The sequence below is a fragment of the Odocoileus virginianus genome, chromosome Y, assembly GCF_023699985.2.
Source record: "Odocoileus virginianus isolate 20LAN1187 ecotype Illinois chromosome Y, Ovbor_1.2, whole genome shotgun sequence".
In the NCBI taxonomy this organism is placed as follows: Eukaryota; Metazoa; Chordata; class Mammalia; order Artiodactyla; family Cervidae; genus Odocoileus; species Odocoileus virginianus.
In genome coordinates this window covers 689,620-696,946 of record NC_069709.1, presented here as the reverse complement: position 1 = coordinate 696,946, position 7,327 = coordinate 689,620, and positions in this window count along the sequence as shown.

Below are 7,327 nucleotides of genomic sequence, written 5' to 3'. Positions count from 1 at the left end.
CAGATAAAGTGGGTGTGATGTCAGATATAGTGGGTGTGATGTCATATATACTGGATATGATGTTATAAACAGTGGTTGCATTGTCATAAATACAGTAGATGTGATGTTACAGATATAATTGGTATGATCATATTTATGGTGTGTGTGCAGTTACAAATATTCTGGGTGTGATGTCATAAAATAGTGTGTGTGATGCTATATATATATATAAATACAGTGGTTGTGAGGTCATAGTTATGGTAAGTGTGATGTCACATATATAGAGGATGTGATTTCATATACAGTGGATTAGGTGTCATATATAGTAGATGTGATGTAAGGATACCATGGGTTTGATCATAGATATGGTGCATGTGATGTCACAGATATAGTGATGTGAAACATATAGTGTGTGTGATGCCATATATAGTGCTTGTGATGTCATCAATACTGTGGGTGTGATCGAAGATATGGTGGGTGTGAAGTCAGAGATTGAGTAGATGTGATGATAGATATAGTTGTGCTATCATAAACATAGTGGATGTGATATAATCAATACAGTGGTGTAATGACAAAGATACAGTGGATGTGATGTCAGATATACTGGTTGTGTTGTAATAAAAACAATGAGTGTGATGTCATAGATACAGTGGTTGTGATGTTATAAAAATGGTGGATGTGATACACTTGTACTGGGCCTAATGTCATATGTAGAGGATAAGATATATGTTGTGGTGTGATGTCATTTAGAGGGGGTGTGATGTCATATGTAGTGGGTGTGATAACAGAAACAGTGGTTGTGATGTCACATGTATAGTGGATGTGTGTCATATACAGCAGATGTGATATCTGATAGACTGGATGTTTTGTCATCCAGTGGGTGTGATGCCATATATACAGCAGATGTGATGTCATACACAGTAGGTGTGATATCATCAAAAGAGTGGGTGTGATGACACAGATACAGTTTTTGTGATGTCACCTGTATAGTGGATGTGATCTCATAAGCAATGGATATGATGTCACATATGATGAGTGTGATGTAAATACAGTGACTATGTCATCCTAAATACACTGGTTTGATGTCATAATGTTTGTGATGTCATGTAGAGTGCATGTGTTGTCATATATAGAGTCTGTGTGATGTCATCGATATAGTGGGTGTGATGAAACAGATACAGTGGCTGTGATGTCACATGTATAGTGCATGCAAAGTCATATACAATGATTGGATGTTTTGTCACAAATACAGGGTGTGATGTCATAGATATAGTGGTTGTGATGTCATAAAAACAGTGGATATGATATCATAAATGCAGTGACTAGGATATAGTTATGCAGGCCATGCTGTCATATGTAGTTGATATCATATGTTGTGTGTATGATGTCATATAGACTTGGTGTGTTGCCATATGTAGTGGGTGTGATGTCATAAATACAGGGGTGTGATGTCACAGATACAGTGGAAGTGATATCATAGTTACAGTGAATGTAAAGTCATATACAGTGGGTGTGTGTCTCCATTACTGTGGGTTTGATGTCATCATAGAGTGGATGTGATGTCACATATACGGTGGATTTGACGGCAAATACAGTGGGTATGATGTCATAAATAAGGAGGGTGTGATGTCATATATAGTGGATGTGATATATATAGCAGATGTGATATCATATATAACTGATGTGATGTCATCAGTAAAATGGGTATGATGTCATAAATACATTGGTTATGACCCTAGTTATGGTGGCTGGAAGTCACAAATCTACTGGGTGTGATGTCATAAAAGCAGTAGATGCCATAGATATGGCATCTGTGATGTCACGTATATAGAGGCTATGGTGTCATATATGAGGGATTTGATGTAATTTCAGTAGATGTGACATCACCGATACAGTGGGTTTCATCACAGATATGGTGGGTGTGATGTCCAAGATATAGTGGATAAGAAACATATTGGATGTAATGTCATAGATAAGTGGGTGTGATGTCATAAATACTGTGGTTGTGATGTCATCAATCCAGTGGGTGTGATCATAGATATGGTGTATGAAGACACAGAGTGGATGTGAAGTCATATATAGTGGGTATGATGTCATAAACACAGTGGGTGTGATGTCATAGATGCAGTGGCTGTGATGTCACATGTAGAGTTGATGAGATGTCATATATAGTGAAAGTTTTGTCACTGTATTTTCAAATATAGTTTCATGATGTGACAAAAACAGTGGGTGTGTTATTAAACTGATTGTGATGAAATATGTAGTGGAAAAGGCATCATATTTCGAGAGTATGATGTCATAAAGACTGGCTGTGATGTCATGTGTAGCAGGTGTGACTCCATATACATTGTGTGTGATGTTATAAATACAGGGGTGTGATATCATAGATACAGTCAAAGTGATCTTATAGATACAGTGGATGTGATGTTGTACACATTGGGTGTGATGTCACCATTACATACTGTAATGTCATCGGTAGAGTGGGTGTGTTGTCACAGATACAGTGGATATGATGTCACAGATAAAGTGGCGTGATAGCAGATATACTGGGTGTGATGTCATAAAGAGTGGCTATGATGTCATATATAGTGGATGTGATATATATAGTTGATATATCATAAATACAGTGTATGTGATACCACAGATGTAGTAGTTGAGGTGTCATTTATATGGTGGATGTGATGTCACATATTTAGAGGGCATGATGTCATATGCTGTGGATTTGAAGTCATACAGTAGATGTCACTGATACAGTGATTTTTATCATATATATGGTGGGTGTGGTATCAGAGAATTAGTGGATGTGAAACATATAGTGTGTATGATAGCATAAATAAGTGGTGTGACATAATATATAGTGGATGTTATGTCCTAAATACTGTGGTTGTGATGTCAATAAAGTGGGTGTGATCATAGATATGGTGGGTGTGAAGTCACAGATAGAGTGGATGTGATGTCAGATATGGTGGTTGTATTGTCAGAAACACAGTGGGTGTGATGTCATATATAGTGGATATTATGTCATAAATGCAGTGGGTATGATGCCATAGACACAGAGACGGTGATGTCACATGTATAGTGGATGTGATGTCATATATAGTGAATTTTTTTCATAAATACAATGGGTGTGATGTCATAGATATAGTGGGTATGATGACACAGATATAGTGGTTGTGATATCCACTAATATGAGGCATTATGTGTGTGATGTCAGATATAGTGGTTGTGTTGTCATAAACACAGTGGATGTGATGACAAATATAGTTGATATGATGTGATAAACATGGTTGTGATATCACATGTATAGTTTTTGTGATATCACATGTATAGTGGATGTGATATCCTGTATAGTGGATATGATGTCATACATACAATGGGTGTGATTTGATTGATATAGTTTATATGATGACACATATACAGTGGATGTGATATAAGATATAAAGGGTATGATGTCAGATATATTGGTTATGTTGCCATAAACAGTGAGTATGATGTCATAGATACAGTGGCTCTGATGTCACATGTATAGTTGATGTGATGTTGTATACAATGGACATGACGTCATAAAGAGTGGATGTAGTGTCATGTATGGTGCATATGATGTCATTCATACAGTAAGTGTGATGTCATACATACAAAGGGTGTGATATCATTGAAAGAGTGGGTGTGATGACACAGATACAGTGGCTGTGATATCCCATGTATAGTGGATGTTATGCCATACACAGTGGTTATGATGTCAAATATATTGGATGATTTTTCATAAATACAGAGGGTGTGATATCAGAGCTATACTTGGCATGATGCCATATATAATGGATAAGATATTATATGTTGTTTGTGTGATGTCATGATATGGCTATGATATAGAGTGGCTATGGTATAGAGTGGCTATATTGTCATATGTAGTGGTGTGATGTCATACAGACTGGGTATGATGTCATAACTACAGGAATGTAATATCAGATACAGTGGAAATTATGTCATGTGGGTGTGATGTCACCATTACAGAGGGTGTGCTGTCTTAGAGTGGGTGTGATGTCAGAGATACAGTGTATATGATGACAGATATAGGGCCTCCACTCAGCCTAATTGGCCAGTTTCTCCCATTGCTCGTGGGAGATCTTTAATTTTGGGCCCATGTTCCATGGCAGAGGTGTGACAAGTGGGGTTCAGTTCCCTGACCAGAGGCCAAACCCATGCCTTCTGAAAAGAAGCATGGAATCTTCACCACTGGGCTGCAAGGAAGTCTCTAAAGACATTCTGTAGGAGGCAGGAGGCTGCCAGCATGCTGTCGTGGCGGATGCATCTTAACAAGGCAGGAGGTTGAAAGGGCATATCAGAGCTGTACTGTTTCTTGTTTGTGTTCCATCAAGGGTTGTCATGAGTGTGGCAGGCACTTCATCCTTTCTCTAGAGTGGAGGTTTCCAGTTGGGAATAATTGCTTTTGTCCCTCACATTAAACTGTACACAGTATCTGGGGACATTGCAGTTGTTATTGGGGTGATGGAGGGTGGGATGTTCCTGAAATCCAGTGAGCAGAGACTAAGAATGGTAATCATAGACATCTTTCCTTTCAGATAAGGGACAATCCCTCCACAGAGGATTATCCAGCCCTGGACATCACTAGTACCCAGGGGAGAAACGTGGTGAGGTATCCCATCATTTGGCTAGTCCACCCATGTTTTATTTTTATTTTTTTATTATTTTTTAAAAAATGTTTATTTGGCTGTACCTGGTCTTAGTTGTGGGGCACACAGGATCTTTGATCTTAGTTGTGACATGTGGGACATTGTTCCCTAACTGGGGATCAAGCCCCGGGGCCCCCTGCATTGGGAGCTCAGAGTCTTCACCATAAGGCCACCAGGGAAGCCTGTATCCCATGGTTTTTTGCTGGACTTTTGGTTTCTTTCTGTGTTTTAGCTGGTATGGGTGGTGCTGGTGTGGTCATTCTTACACAGGTCTTTTGGTGAACACACAAGAGACTTGAAGGTTTTTCCACCTGCTTTCCCAACTGGTGGTACCAATTTATGTATCTGCCCCATGGACAGAGGAACCTGATGGGCTACAGTCCATGGAGGTGACAAAGAGTCCAACAATACTGAGCAACTAAGAGAACAACAATAAATTGCTTATGAGAGTTGCTGGTGTTAGAAGCGGCCCAGGTATCCATTGTCAGGTGAAAGGATAAAGGGAATGCAATGTATACATATGATAGAATATTAGCATTAGAAAATGGATGCTGCACAGTGTGTGTGATCATGTGCTTGAACCTCAAGTGCTATAACCAGACACAGAGGGACAGTGGGTGTCCCAGTATAATTCCACTTACACACTGCATCTGCAGGAGTCAGGTTCTGCAAACAGAAAGGCAGAATGGCTATTGCCAAGGACAGGAGAAATGCTTTATGGATACAGTGTAAGTTTTGCAAGGTGAATTCCTAGGGGTCAGTTACACATCATGTAATTATAAAGAACACTGATGAATGGTACATTTGAAAACTGGAGACACATGTTTTTAAACACCAGTGTCAGAACTTCCAGTTTATGACTGTGGCATGCCCTGTCACCTATTTAGATAACTTTTTTCAAAACAATGTTTTGTAGCTTTCAGAGTTCAAGTTTTGCCCTCCTTTTTAAAATCAAATTTGGACCTCCCTTGAGGCTCAGCTAGCAAAGAATCCACCTGCAAAGCAGGAGACCTGGCTTTGACCCCTGGGTTGGGAAGTTTCCCCTGGGGAAGGGAAAGGCTACTCACTACAGTATTCTGGCCTAGATAATTTTTCATGGAGTGTATAATCCATGAGGTTTAAAAGAGTCATACATCAATGTATGACAAAAACTACTGTAATGATGTAAAGTAATTAGCCTCCAACTAATAAAAATAAATGAAAAAAAAAAGTCATACAAGACTGAGAAATTTTCATTCTTATTAAATATATCCCTAAGTTTTCTATGCCTCTTCAGTCTATTGTAAATGAAATTATTTTCTTCATTTTACCTTTGGGTTGTTTGTTTATAGCATATAGAAAGTAAATAAATGTCTGTATATTGAGAAAAAGGGTGACAATAAATTTTGTGTGGGGTGGCTTAAACCACAATTTTAAAAAAACTTGTTTTTCAGTCGCTAAGTTGTTTCCAACTCTTTGCAGCCCCATGGACAAGGACAGAAGGTGAAATGCAGAACTGAAATGCAGACCCCACAGATGCAGAAGTGCCCAGTGGCCTCCAATTTGTCTTCACACCCCATTATTGCTTAGCATCTCTGTCTTCCCACTAGGAGAGTGCCAGCTTCCCTGTCCTTCACCATCTCCTGGAGCTTGCTCAAGCTTATGTCTATGATGCCATACAACTATGTCATCCTCTGTTGTTCCCCTTCTCCTCCTGCCCTTGGTCTTTCCCAGAAACAGGGAGTTACAGATGGTCTGGTTCACACAAATCTGTTTTCCTTCTGCCATCCTGGGGTTTGCATGGTGTCACCACACTCCTTTACAGCTCGTGAGCTGCTGTGTGCCAGGGACCCACCCTGCCTCTTTCCCTACCTTGCATTCGCGGGAGCAGACACACTTGAGGGAACAGAGGAACTCTGGGAGTCACAGGATAAGTAGCTATTGAAGTAATTAAAGCTTACATAGTTGTGGGAAGGGGCCCACAATGGATATATGAGGGTTCCTGGGTGGAAGGAGTGCCTCTCAGAAGCCAAACCCAGCCAGCCTCGTGAGCTCCAGGCAGCCGCCTCTGCCTGGGGAGAGGGCCAGGTCTCTCCTGGTAGGAAGACAGGGTTACTGACTGATGATGGGGTGTGTGGAGAAGTTGAAGGCCACTGGGCTCTTCTGCATCACTTGTCTTCTCAGTCAATCCATTCAGTCACTCAGCCATGTCCCGCTCTCTGTGACCCCACAGCCTGCAGCACACCAGGTCTCCCTGTCTATTGCCAACTCCCAGAGTTTGCTCAAACCCATATCCACCAAGTGGGTGACATCATCCAATCATCTCATTCTTTGTCATCCTCTTCTCCTCCTGCCTTCCATCTTTCCAAGCATCAGAGTCTTTTTTTAATGAGTCAGTTCTTCACATCAGGTGGCCAAGGTATTAGAGCTTCAGCTTCAGCATTAGTCCTTCCAATGAATATTCAGCACTGATTTCATTTAGGATGGACTGGTTGGATCTCTTTGTCATCCAAGAGACTCTCAATAGTCTTCTCCAACATCACAGCTCAAAAGCATCAATTCTTTGGCATTCAGCCTTCTTTGTGGTCCATCTGTCACGTCCGTACATGACTACTAGAATAACCCCAGCTTCTGCCTTCTATCCTTGGACAAAGTCTCCTTTGGGCCCAATCTAATGA